Genomic DNA, 14,935 nt, shown 5'->3' with positions numbered 1-14,935 from the left:
ATTGGACTTGAACTTTCCTGGTATGAAAGGTTGATACATTTTATAACTTTCTGTCCCCATTTATCACCATATTTCTCCCTCCTACAGAAAGAAAGATTTTCTAGGAGTAGCTCAGCGCACTGGTATTGTGGCAATGATTTCCAAAAGACTATAAAAGAGTTAAGCAAACCCCACTGAAATTCGTTTGAAAATCTCAACCTATAGGTCCTGGGAATGGTTCAGAAGTGAATTCCAAAATATAATAATAATCTAAAACAACCCCTGAAATCCACTGAGAACTCACATGAACTGCAGAAATTCTTACAGTTCTACAAAGCCATCGCTATATGGAAAACATGCAAAAGAAAACCATATTACTTTGTGTGAAAGAAACCACAGCTGTTAGCTAAACCACATCCACGTGGCATAGAACTCAAAACTCACTGTTCCAAACACAGACCTCTCACATAGGAGATCAGTGAGAATTTCCATTGTTGTTACTAGGAGTAGGGCTAACAATTGGAGCTGGTCCATGTTCAGCAAACCTTTTGGCAAACCAAGGTCTACATTTCAAATGAATCTGAGTTCGTATATGGTTTTGAATGGAGATCAAGCAAAACTCAATGGGTCTGCATGGGGAGTGCAAAAAAACAGACAAAACACGACAGCAACAAATGAATCTCGGAGTACAAGGGGTGGGCGAGTGAAAACATATAGAAACCAACATTTTTTAAAGGTTTGCATGGACCCCTGTGACTCAAAACCAGTGCGAATAAATAGCCTTTTCATAGGCTAGCCACTAGAGAGCTGGGCACTCAGAGACACTTGAGCACCTTTGGTTCCAATGAACAGAGGGAAGCAATGTACATACAAGCCTGTAGGTAGCATGGCAGTGATTCCAACACTCTTTAAGCAGGCAACACTATGAACTGTTGCTAGGGCATAGGGTGACCAGACAGCAAATGTGAAAAATCGGGACAGGGGGTGGGGGGATAATAGGAGCCTATATAAGAAAAAGACACAAAAATCGGGACTGTCCCTATAAAATCGAACATCTGGTCACCCTACTAGGGCAGCCATTGAAATCCGGACATTTGAAACAGTCTAATATGTTTAGATGTGTTGTTACAGTAAAAGAGAGCCTGACTCAATTTGCCTGGGAAAAGTTAGACAGTTTGAAACAAATTGCTATACTGGAAACAAAATCAACTTTAAAACAAACATGCTTTCTCATATTCAGCCAAACTTTCACATAAATCTGATATTGAAGCCAGGGATCAGCACTCTAGGCAAAGAAATGATACAAGGCCAAATTATAAAGCTTGGGACAAAGAATTCTTACTGTGATGTGACATGGCATAACATGGACAGAAAATGGGTTTTGGTTGTATTCTGTCTTTGGAACTATTTATTTTGGAAACACAATCCTATCGAGGCAAACATAACAGCATGACAGAGCCAGAGTAGAGATAAGAAACGGTTTATATGAAGAAAAGCTTGAAATCGGAGCTAATAAGCTAAGGGCATTGGAGACAGCAGCTGGCTCTGCTTCTAGGCGTTCATGTGGCAAAAAGCTGAAATGTTCACGCAAAGCTATGTTAAAAGTACTCTCCATTTAGGAAAGCACTCGTTTCTGAATTGCAGCCACTTCTGGGGTGGAATGAAGCTGCTGTTCTGCACTCGTAATTCCTCAAGCTGGACTCTGGTAAGGGTCCTGGGGCTAATGTAACCCTACTCATATGAAAAGTAGTGTGGAAGCTTCACTGAACACAAGCACTTAGGCCCTCAGTTTTACGTCACACCCAAAGGACAGCACATCACCCTTTCATGCTATCCTGGGGCATGGGATCAGTGCTCACCTCCAGGAGCTACAGAATCACCACCACCACTTCCAGCAGCACCATGAGTTTTCCTTGGACGTCTCCGTACCAAGAACTAGGCAGACTTCCTGCTGCTGACAAGAACAAGTGAGAGCACAGTTGGAGTGATTAAACCTTAGAGCTCTTACTTAATTACTTCTCTCGGGGTGCAATAAGGGGGCCCAGTCCATCCTCCTCACCCCCCCCCGGCCTGCATGTCCAGGGTTTGAACCCCTGAGAGCTACACGCCACAAGGGGCTGCAGAGAACATCCCCTTTCCCTTCAGCAACCCCCCAGTTACTCCCCCAGCTGGGTGGCTGGTGTGTGCAGGATCTGCCTCAGTCCAGCATGAAGCCATAGAGCCAGGCCAACCTGTTGAGCTTCCTCCGTGGCTGCGAGCGTGGCTGAGTCTGCAACACAGAGCTGCTGAGGCATTACAGGTCGCTGATCCAGCTTGGGGACCACCCAGCCCAAGGCAGGGCCCCTGGTCTGGGTGAGGTGGGAGGAGGCCAGGGCTGTGGGGTCTTGAGGAGATGATGTTCCTTAGAAGGGGAAGACCCCATGCCTGTGTGCAATGGAGGGAGCTTCCATCTGTGCCCCTGGGGATGGGAGTGCCTCCTAGGTGCCATTGAGCCCACCCATCATGTGCTTGGTTCCAGGGAGACAAGCCCCCAGGCGCCAAAAAAAAAAAATCAGCACTTCTTGGTCTCCCTACTTAGGCAAATTTTGGCCGTGCCCCTGGCTTCTCGTATAGAAATATCATTTAGTTCAGCAAAAGGTACTTGTGGAGCCTGGTTCTTCGCTCATTTCCGTTAGTCTGACGTAAGTGTAATTCCACTGACTTCAGTCTGATTTCCACCAGTGCAAGTGAGAGGCGAATCAGGCCCACTCTTTAGAAAGAGCCATGCAATTATCAATGAATGATTATTTCCACATAGAGACCCACACACAAAGTGGGGCAGAGAAGTCTCCAGGACCTGGCAGGACCTGGTGCTATTGACCCTTCAATCAGAATCCTTCTGGGTTCCCATCTGTAAGTCGTTTAGAATAATAGAATATCAGGGTTGGAAGGGACCTGAGGAGGTCATCAAGTCCAACCCCCTGCTCAAAGCAGGACCAATCCCCAAAAGCAGGACCAATCCCCTTACTTGGAGAACAAAGACGAAAAGTAGTGTACTTTTTCAGGAAAGAAGGGAAGAGGCCCAGATGCAAGGCTGCCTCAATGCTATACCCAAGCCCCACCTTTACAATCACACATGGAAAAGATCTGGAACAACGGGAAAATAAAAAAGCCTTTTGAAGGTAAGAACCATCTGTTTTTCTGCTGCACAAATCAGGCTGAATAGAAACAGCTGATTCTTGGTTTTGATGCAGTCCTAGTGTCTGAGTTCTATCTCATAACTCTCCTGCTGTTACAGCCCTTACACAGAAACAGCAACACACACAGCAAACCTGATCCTGCAAGGTGCTGAGTGCGCTCAGCTCCTAAAGGGAATCATAGAATATCATAGAATATCATGGTTGGAAGGGACCTCAGGAGGTCATCTAGTCCAACCCCCAATAGAATAGAATAGAGGCACTCAGCATCCTGCAAAGAGAGGCTCAGCACTTTGCAGGACTGGGCCTACTATATGCATTCCAGAAATTCCTGTCCTCCTCTGAATGCAAAAACAGGCCCTCAGTCTGAAGGGAACAGGACAAGGAGACAGTTTTAGTAGCTCCACGCACTTTCTACTAGGAAAAGCAGATGTTGTTTGGTGCGTTTCAGAACCCTCAGAAAAACTTAAATATAAAAATGAAAACACCTGCATTTCTCAGCTCCTTTTGAGCTCCAAACTCAGTTTTTTAAAGCTGCCAGGAACAGGAACAACAACTGCATATGAAGAGAGTTCCTAGACCACACGCAGACCCATTTATCTTTGGGGGTTGTACAGCACTCATCACCTTAATATCTGAAACTTGTTGCAAGGGGGTAAAGTTCCCGTGACCTGAACGGAGTTGCCTGTACTCATATCAGATCTGAATATGGGCTTTTATTTTTTGTTTGAAGCAGTAGTTGGGATGGGGGAGGGGAAAATAAAGGAAAGCAAAGTTGCACCGACTGAGGATCTGGTCCAATAAATCAGCATAGCTCTATTACAATGTAGTGACACCAGTTCACGTCAGTTGGGGATCTACCTATTGTGTGAAAATAAGGGCATGGCTACGCCGACATACAGCTGTACAAACGAGCGCTTTTGTTGGTGTAACTTATGTCACTCAGGGGGGTGGTTTATTCACACCCCGGAGCAACAAGTTCTGCCGACATAAGCTGGAGGGCAGACAGAGCTTAAGAAGCAAAATGCTTATGACTCGTTCCAGAGATGAATCTCTGCCCTGTCCTTTCCAAGAGGAATATGGCTCAGGGTAAGCCATTCCAGAGCGCATCGCTTTGGAAAGTAGAACGTAACGTCCTAGATTACTGGCAGCTTCTTGAATTAATTGCCCAAAACTTGGTATTAAAGGCCTATATTGTGATGTGAGCACAGTCTGGAGCAAGGAACAATGCATACACCGCCAGAGCCCAAAAGTACCCCAGGATGCAGTATGACTCAAATACACCTCTGTGCTCTGTTCACAGTTTCTGCCCTGCTTCTCTCTTGCTCCAGTGGGGCAGGAATTTTCTGCAGGCCTATACCCAACACACACTGTGCTGGCTTAGATGCCCTGGCCATTGAGACACAGGAAGGGCAGAGCCAAAGCTCTGCCTATGACCCCCTACCTGGAGCAGGTGGGTGAGAAGCGGGCACACAGCACGTGTTTACTCCCATGCACCGAGACCCAAGCTTTGGATGTCTGCACAGGCTTGCAAGTTCTTACTCCCAGAGTCACAGTCTAACCCTTACTAAAAAAACTAAGGCTTGGTATTAAGATTCTGATCCCCTCTCTCCGTTTGGGTAGCATCTTACTCCACAGACAGTCTCATTGACTTCAGTGGGACCTCTTGTGGGGTAAGCTGCTGCTCAGTGTGAGTACGAGTGTTTGCATCTGGCCCCAACCCCTTACTCAGTCTGTTGAGCAGTTACTCACATGAGTTGTCCTGTGGTCCTGACACTGAATAGCAGCTCACCAGTGGGAGTATGGGCTTCACAGTCTGGCCCTGTGAGCTCAGAAACATCCGTTCAATATTACTGCTGCCCATGCCGTTACTCCTGAGTTATGCTTGTCTAAGTGGGATCCGAATCAGCCCATAAGTCTCAGCTTCCCCACATGTACTCCTTCAGGTCCCTTCTTGAAACACGCTTCTTCCATGGAACCAGCCGTGAACTATTCACCTCCACAGAGAAAAGACACCCACAAAAATCTGGAACTAACAGGTTTGATACACACCAAACTCCGGCACTACTTTATTTCTTTTCATTGTCTCCTTCCCCCGTTCTTTGGTTGTATCTTGTCTGTTTATAGTGCTGTCTCGGCAGCAGGAACATGGCCATCTTATGGGTCACGAAAGCAGCCCTCCATCACCTGGCACAGGTGGGCTGAGAATCTGGCCCAGAGCATTTCTTGACATGCACAGTACTATAGTTACTTCATTGGATTGCTGTTACCGGCCTTGGTCAAGGATGAAAATGCTGTGTGTGAAGAGCATAGCCAACAAAATCCATGTATCATATGTGTGGCTTTAAAAAGATCAAGCCAAGCCATACTTGGTTTTATTCTCTAAATAGCTTTAGTACTGTCTGAAAAGTTTCATTTCATCTGGGGTAGTAGAACAGCTAGACACAGAAATCCAGTGGGAGCCAGATGGACATAGACGGGAGCCATTTTTTCCCCCTTGAGTTGGTTTACTGACCAAACAGTCGGAGCGTTGTTTGTTTCCAAAACCACTTTGTCTTTTCTGTCAGCAAGCGCTGGTTTGGGCATGCACAGTCTGGCTTTATTTCACTCCTGCTCTAGGCTCAGAATCATGCACTGGGAATCAAAACAAGAGTTCTCCCAGTTTCCCTTTCCCAGCTTTAACCAGGGAGACAAGTTTTCCCTTCCACCTCAACAACAACAAACTGGAAGAAAGTACATTCTTTATGAGAGAGACAAGGTGGGTGAGGTACTATCTTTTACTGGACCAACTTCTGTTGGTGAGAGAGAGACACGCTTTTGAGCTCCTCAGAGCTCTTCTACAGGTACTCAGAGTGTCACAGCCAAACACAGGGTGGAACCCATCATTTCATTATACTCTTTATGTTATTTCTGGCAGCTGAATATTGCATACTTAACAGGGGATGATGATAATAAATATAATGCTACAGGAAGAGTGTATTTACAAGCCCAGTGTAAATAGTTTTCCAAAGATACGTGCTTCAGGTCCATGCTGTAAAACTGCTCCAGTTTATGCTATGGCTTCAATTCAGTCTGAAATGAAAACCATACATACAGCTCTGTATTGCCAGTTTGACAAACTGGCAGGTACAGTGTGTCCTTCTTGGAAATTAAGTTCAGTTCTCAGCAGGCATACTACCAACAAAACCAATAAAAGATGTGAAAAGTTGTATTGGTTTTTCAAAAGAGACTTTTATAACCATAAGACAACACTATGAATTCTCACCGATCAACTGCAAATATGATAGAACGCGGCTCACACAAAGCATCTTGAAGAGCTGTGAATGCAGTTTGATCACTAGGGTTGCATTTTTTCAAGTGTGGCTCAGAGTTTTTATCTTTGAAATTTAACTCCTAGGGGGCTTGAACTTTGGCAGAATTCAAACTAAAAAAGAAGTATGTTTTCAATTTCTCTCTTAAAACCAAATTTAACAATTTGGCATTGTTGGTAGTTCAACAGAGAGAACTCCACAGTCCTGAAGTATAATGGGCAAAAGCCCTCGCCACTAAAGATTTCCATGGAAATAAGTGGACAGTTTCCTCCCTGCTCAGAGGACTCCAGCTCAGATGAAGCCCACTGGGTAAACAGATTAAGAGTATGATTCAAATCATAGTGAAAAAACACCTATGCAAAAAGCTCTAGGCAATCTGACAATTAATTTGCCTCACAAAAACACAATAATGACCACCCAGCAGCATTAAAAATAAATCCATATGGATAACACCAACTTAGCTCACCCATAGCATTAGACAACCATAGAGGTTAACAAATTAACTCAGCTAGCCGGTAAAACAAAACAGCTGAAAAGCTCATTCCACCCCCTACCATTCTGGGAACATACACTTAACTTTCTCCAAAGCCTTGTCCAATAAATAGCATTTGCTGCATGGCCAGAAGCCCATCAAGTATTTAAATAACAAAACGAATGCAAAAAAATGAATACAAAATTGTGAAATGAACATAATGTTTGTAGCCACTGTATTGTTCGCTCTGCTTGTATGTTCTATGCCTTTCCCCTACCCTTTTAGTTATGTTGTCTATTTAGATTGTAAACAATTCAGGGCAGGGACTGTCTCTAATTCTATGTTTGTACAGAGCCTAGAACAATGGGCCCCCTCTTCTCAGAAGGCCCCTGGGCACAATGACAATAAATTATAAATGATAACATGGCAGAGTTAAGATTGTGAGGGAAACATACTCAGCCCAGATCCAGAGCTGTGGCTGATGAGACCTTGATGCAGCTCAGGAGGAGCCATCTTTCTGTTCCCGCAATCCTGGCACTGGACTGATGCCTGGAATACATTAGAGCAACATCAGCGCTGCTCACAGAGTATGTCTTCAAGGAGACACACTCACATTAGCTCTGACCAAGCCAGCATGTTAAAGTGTAGTTGTGGAGGTGCGAGGGGCTAGCTGCCCTAAGTACACATCAAGCATCTCTGGCAGGATCATACTGGGTACAGCTCGCCTGTGCTGCCTCAACTGCCCTTCTATTTTTAGCAGGCTAGCACTGATTGAGCTAGTGCGGGTATGTCTCTGTGAGCTGGGAATTACACCTTCCAGCCCCAGTGCAGATATTCTGTTAGTTCCAATAGCTGCTGACAGCCCCCAGGGACCATTCCATCAGCTGGGGGAATCAGCTGACCTAAGGAAGCCCTGACCTCAGCTACACCCCTCATGCTAGGAGCCAAAGTGGGGGTGGGGGTGGGGACTTGACATGGGACCCACTAAAGCAACTCTACACAACCTGAGGATCCCCAAATGCTGAGGAAATCCTCCAGGGCCTAGGTAAGCCATCTTTAGGGCTGCTTTGCACCAGCAGAGTGCCATTAGACTGCCCTGACACAGGGCAGGATCCAGGCTCTCACCTTTCGCCTTTCCTGAATTTTTCCAATGCAACCATAATGTGGCATGTGAATGTCTTTTTCTTTCTTTCTTTCTTGGTTCATTCAGTCATTTTTGCACTAAATTTCCTAGCTTATCCCAAGAGAGAGGAATCGAAGAAACGAAAGAGAATACACCATGATGCTCAGTAACAATGGTAATCAGTGTCTATTCAGCGTCACAGTCAAGCTTGCACTGGCCTAACTCGGAGTCAACAATCAGCAGCTATTACTATGCATTGAAAATCACACCCTTTCAGAAAAATAAACATCTGCTCCATGCATCTCTTTAGCGATGGGGACTCTCAAATTTAGTGGCATTTTCTGCTAAAACTATGAAGTGTTTGCTCTTTAGGGCAGGGACTGTCTCTTTACTGCACGCCTACGGCCCTGATCCTTGAACGGTGCCCCAAGGCGCAGGGGTGTGGAAACTGAGGTTTGTTACACACAATAAGGTTCCCTTTCTTCAAACCTAATTCAATACCTTTCAGACAGGTTCTCTGAGCATGTGTACTGGTAGAAATCCTTGGCAGAGTCCATCTTCTGTGAGCCAAGTACTCAGTGTCCTGCTATATCATTCTGCTGTGAAAAGATGGATGACTTGTACAGAGGGAATGTAGTACAGCTGGCTATTAAATTAAGACTGCCAGAGTCAAAGGTAGCCCTGGCTTGAAACACTACTGCTTGTTTTATGAAGTATTGAATACCTTGTTGTCTGGAGTCTGAGTCAGCTTTCATAGGTTCATAGATTCCAAGGCCAGACGGGACCATTGTGAGCATCTAGTCTGACCGCCTGTATAACACAAGCCATAGAACTTCCCCAAAATAATTCCTAGAACACATCCTTCTTACCCTGTGTGTGGATTCATAGATTTTAAGATTAGATGCGGAACTAGACAACATACCCAGCCTCCATTTGTCATGGCCTAGTGAATCATATTTGATGAAAAAAGAAGATAACCATGCAGCTTTTGAACTATATATTAATATTCTCATTTAGTATGGAATGCTATAGTTAAGGTTCCAAGAAGTTTTAAAATTAATTCTAACTCCCTCTTTTTGGGTGTTACAAATTTCCCCCCAAAACCTCCTTTCAAACTGGAATTATCCATGAGTATATCCTGCTCAACGGTGATTTTTTTTCATTGCTGATGAAAGCTCGAAATACCTTTCAGCTATTTTTGTGAGATGTAAAAAGACAGCTAAACCTCTGATCCTGAAAACACATGTGAGGACTCTCACTGAACTCAACAGGACTACTCAGATGTGTATATTTACTCCAATATGTAAGTGTTTGCAGGACTGAAGCCTTATTCAGGAAGTTTCTGCTTTGAGACATCACTGCAGAACATCCCCAAATATATTATTATGATTATTATTTGTAGTGTAGTAGCACCTAGGTGGACCAGGACCCTATTGTGCAAAGCACTGTACAGCTTTTTAATACAGATACATATTGAACGCGATCCTTCTCCATCTTTGTTAGAAAGCCACCCCTGTTGAGCAACTGATTTTGGTTGGCCACATGAGTAGTCACTTCAGACATGTTTCAGTGTATGAATTATTGGCTAAACACAACAAGCCTGGAGCTGCATGTGATATGGACACAGACTTTGCTCCCAAAAGTTTGCAAAATACAGTGACAGTAAAGACAGAATGCCCTAAGAAGCCCAAAGGAGGGAATGTCCTCTTGGGAGCTTGAAACTGAACTCTGATTGCCTTACTCATGTGCTGAGCGGCTGGCATTGTTTTTGGCAGGATTCTTTTACTTATTTAGGTTTAGAAAATATCACTGAGGCTCCAATTCAGCAAAACACTTACACATGTGCTTGAAGTTAAGCTTATGCTAATATCCCATTGGCTTCAATCGGATTTAGGCACATGCTCAGAGTTAAGCACGTGCTGATATGCTTTTTCTGAACAGGGTGTACAGGGTGTACCCAGCCCTTCAAGGCTCTCTACTGGAGGATCTGTGATCCTATCACACCCTGCCCCAAGAAAGGAGCAGTGAAGGTTGGGTCCTCCAGCGTTGCCTAGAGAGGCTGCATAGAAGCAGCCAATCAGAGCCCAGCAGGATCAGATAAAAGGAGTTGCTGGGGCTCAGTTCTTGGCTGGAAGCAGAGAAGAACCAGAAGACAGGTTCTGGCGGCCTGTGCATTCAGTGAGGTAGAAGAGGATCTGAGAACTTCAGCCCTGAGATAAGGGTGAAGAGAAAGGGGCTATAGGGGAGAAGGCCCGTTTTGGCTGGGACAGTCCTTTTTTTAAGCAAAAGCAAACAGGACAAATGCCCACTTCTGTCAGAAAAGCGGGATGCAGAGGACCATGGGAGGGGGGAGTGGCTATGCCAGCCCCATGCGGAAAGGGAGGCTGGGCTCAGGCGGGGGAGCAGACAGGGCTCAAGCGAGCAGTAACACTAGCACCCACCTCACCCGGAAGGCAGGCAAGGCTTGGGTGAACAGCAACGCCAGCCCCAGTCTCGTGTAGGGAGATGGGCTGGGCGAGCAGCTCAGGCCCATTCCCGGTGGGGAGAGGGCTCGGGCAAGCAGCTCAGGCCAGCCCCACAGAGGGGAAGGGGGGTCTTGGGCCAGCCCCGCACAGTGTCCTGTTTTCCCTTTGGGAAATAGGGTCACCCTACCCAGGAAATCATAGGCGCTGACTCTGTGGGTGCTCCGGGGCTGGAACACCCACGGGGAAAAATTAGTGGGTGCTCTGCACCCACCAGCAGCCAAGCTCCCTTCCCCCTCACCCCACCTCCTTCTCCCCACCCTGACCACACCTCGTCCCTGCTCTTCCACCTACCTCCCAGTGCTTCCCGCACGCCGCTGTCAAACACCTGTTTGGCAGCATCAGCACGCTCCGGGAGTTGGGGGAGGAGCAGGAATGTGGCGCACTCAGGGGAGGAGGCGAGGAAGAGGTGGGGCCGGGGCGAGAATTTGGGGAAGGAGTTGGAATATTGGCAAGGAGGGGGTGGAGTTGGGGCAGGGACTTTAGGGAAGGGGTGCAAAGGAGTGGGGCCTCATGGAAGGGGTGGAGTGGGGATGGGGCCAGGGGCAGGGGGGGGTCGAGCACCTGAGGAAAGAGGGGAAGTTAGCGCCTATGCAGGGAATAGCAGCAACTAATTAAAAGAAGCAGTTGTGGCTGCTGTTTATAGGGTCCCTGGGTTGGGACCTGGAGCAGTAGGCAGGCCTGCGTTCCCCCTTGGGAAAGTGGCCTAAGTCCCAAGAAGGGGACAAGGCTCTTTTGGGAAGCCTGAGTGAGGGGTGGGATTTAAAGGGCCTAGAAACAGGGTTGAAGACCCTGATAAGTGCTGACAGTTTGTTGAACCCTTTGCTATCCCGGGAAGGGTTCGTCCAGTTGACTGTGAGACTTGATCAGAGGGCTGAGCTGCTGAAAATCTGCTAGCAAGGTTGGCAACCTACAGGGGGTGCCAGGAGCAGGAAGAAGAGTGCAGTACCACACCCAGCTGCTAGGAAGCTCTCAAGATATGAGTGCCCCCATCCTTCCCCTTCTCTCCCCCCCTCCCATCACTGGGCCTGAAGTATTTATTCATTTGGCGGGGTGGAGTAAATACAGTACATACAAAAAATGATACAGGCTTTACAAAATGGTATAAGAAGGAGGAGAAAGAAGAAGCAAATTCTGCACCTTCTTATCTTGACAGGATCCTCGTTACTATTAATCTACTATGTCATTGATTTCATGTCAGGGTTCCACTCACCCTGGGTTTTCTGTTTCTGAAGACAGGGAATCACATTTCTCATGCTTATTGTCACCTCGCAGTCACAGGTCTGTTTCACGTATTTCCTATGATGTCCCTCCCATTCTAGGTACATCATTGCTGAATGATGGGCTGTATACCGTATGGCACATTCCTTTACTAAGAAGAAAGTTTAAAACAAAATCTGCCCAAGTCCTCATTTTCCAAAGTTAAAAAACTGCTTTATGTCAGCAAGAAAATTCCAGCAATTGTACATAATAATAAGGCTGCCATTACATTGACTGGTTCTGATTACATTATAAACCAAACAAGTACACCTCAAATCATTTGTTTATGTCATCCAAATTCCATGATGGGATTTCATTATAACCTTAATATGAACAAATAGTTCATAAGCATGCCAGAGGCTGAAATACATTCTCATTAAACATCAGATGAATAATTTTGAATAATGACAAAATTCATAGCGTGACATCTGCTTGCTGATTTCCTAAAAGAAAAAAGGGTTAATTGCCTACTAGATTGGTCACCAGGAATAGTTTGCCCTGCTCTGGTCAAGTTGTTTGCATGATTGCTCACCGCTCTATGCGTTTCCCAAACAAAGCACTGCCTCAGCATGGCAGGCATTCTGCTCCCATTGTAGGCCTGATTCAGCAGCCCCTCCCAGTTAAGAAGCTGTTTAATTCCATTGAAGTCGGTGGAACTTAAGAATGTGCCTTATGTTAAGCATGGGAATTGGGACCATAGATCAGTAGAAATCTGCAGAGAAGACACTTTTTTTTTCCTCCCAAAGGGCAGCACTTTGGCTATTTGTAAACTGGAGCAGGTTGAAGAAACATTCAGTCAGTGACATGAGTAGCTCTATTGTTTCTGTAAAGTCATAAACCACTGTGGGCCAGATCCAAAGTTCATTGAAGTCTCTGTGAGTCTTTCCACTGAGTTCAGTAGACCATGGCTTAGGCCTTCAGATACCATGGCGATAAGCACGGTATAAATACCTAGATATGTTTGCTGGAAAACATCACTTGGGATGTATTTTAATTATAGAATTGTATTGGGAAACAGATAATGAGAGCATAAATATTAGTCATAAGAGTCCTGTTCAGCTCAAATGCTATAGGTTGCTCCTAGCTGGTGATTCTAGAGTGGCCTAACCAGTTAATTTTGTGACTTTGGCTTATGAAAATAAAGAATTCATAATACTCCCTAACTCTCCTCACCCCTGCTATATAAATCTTTCAGCTTGTAGGGAGTTCATAGTGATGCCTGTGATTCATGGAAAGGGCACTTTTCATTCAGATGCTATGTATACTTCAACTTAAAAACCACAGATTTAATCCCGGAAGTTAATATAAATCACTTACAGAAATAAACTGTCTCCTGCATGCCATACTTTGACATTAATAGCTTTAAGATGCCCTCTCGCCCTCTTTCCCAAATGCAGGGTTAGGATCTTTACATGGGCTGTGGAGACTAGCTTTGCCGTCTGTCTATTTCACAGAGAGAGATTATTTTAGGTAAAATGTTGCAGCAAATGCTTCATGCAAACAACACTGAGAAGCACTGAATTCACAGGCTACATGGAGAGTAGCCGGATAAGATGCTCTGAAATCTAGGAATCTTGATTCCAGTTCAGCAACAGCAGGCTGCTATGCAGAAAATCCCAGGATAAGAAGCCATCTCAGGAATCTTCTCCTTCCTGGGCCAGTACAAACCAGATTTGTTTGACGGGTGGTGTGCATGTGTATATGCAACACAATTGTCTCCTGGATGGGCTCAGCTATGTGCTTATGTCATTCTCTAGTGGCTGGCCTTCAAAGAACCTATAAGCCCCACTACTACTGACAGTGGCAACTAGTGGAGTGTCTCCTTGAGAGCAAAGGGCACGGGCTGCTGATTTTGGATAAGAATGTGCAGGGTTCTATTCCCTGTGCAGTTTAGCAGATGACCATGAAGTCTCTGTGCATGTGGCTATATGGATTCATGACAGGTGACACTCGAGAGCATTAGTGGGGTTGGATGGGGACAGTTTGACTCAGCCAACAATTCGAGCAATCCATGCTGACCCATTTGCGGAGGCTGCATATTCTGGCAGTTTATTTGTGGGTTGTATTCTTCTGAAATAATAAGCAAATAAGCAAACATAACAAGCAAACATCTTCTGTTCCAGGATCACATGTGTAATCAGAGTTCCTGGAAGCAGTGGGCTTGCCTTTTCAGTAACCCACCTTGGTTGGGATTTCCTCAGAAACACCAATAGTCAGTCATGAATTTAAACAAATGGGGTGTGAGATCTGTGCTTCAGCAGATGATAGTTTTTCTATTGAGGGATTTTCTGATGGATATTTAAATCTTTAGACCTGTCAATTCCTTAACCTTCCCCCAAGGCCCCACCTCACCTCTTCCTGCCCCTCCTCTTTCCCGCCTCTATCTGCCCCCTCCTCTGAGCGCGCCCCATCCCCCTTCCTCTCCCTCCCTCCCAGTGCCTTCTGCACACTGCTGAACAGCTGTTCCCCAGTGTGCAGGAGGCACTGGGAGGAAGGGGGAGGAGTTGAGAGAGGGAGGGAGGGAGAGGAGTTGATCAGTGGGACCCGCGGACCCCCTGGAGTACCCTCGAAGACCCCCAGGGTTCCATGGACTCCAGTTTGAGAAACGCTGCTCTACACAAAGATTAAAAGTAACTGAATAGGCCAAAGAAATCACAGAAGGATTCTTCTGTCCTCCCATCCCCCACTCCTAAATCACAATTGGCCCGCCCCTCTGCAGGAAAAGCCTAGGAGAACAGGTGTCTTGTGGCAGCATGCCCTGAAGACCCAAAACTACATGTTTTGGCCCACTGAACAGGGATGGTGGGAAGCAGAAGTTCCACAGTGAAGGAGTCTTTACTGAGAAGGTCTGTTCAAACCAGCACTTGAGCTGATTTCTGTTGCCACCATGCCTCAGATGAAGAGTGAGGTGACCAGATCCCATAACCTGGACGCACACAATTTACGGCTTTGCAGACCAAATCAGCACTTCACAATTGTTAGGCATCAACTCATCCAAACATCCCTGAAAGGGTAACTACGAAACTAAAACCATCATCCAGGTGGAAGGAAGGGGATAGTCCTGTCCCCCAGCTCTCTCCCCCCATAACCAG

Source organism: Lepidochelys kempii, chromosome 2 (genome assembly GCF_965140265.1).
Source record: "Lepidochelys kempii isolate rLepKem1 chromosome 2, rLepKem1.hap2, whole genome shotgun sequence".
Classification (NCBI taxonomy): Eukaryota; Metazoa; Chordata; order Testudines; family Cheloniidae; genus Lepidochelys; species Lepidochelys kempii.
The sequence above is the reverse complement of the archived record's forward strand: the minus strand, read 5'-3'. Positions refer to the sequence as shown.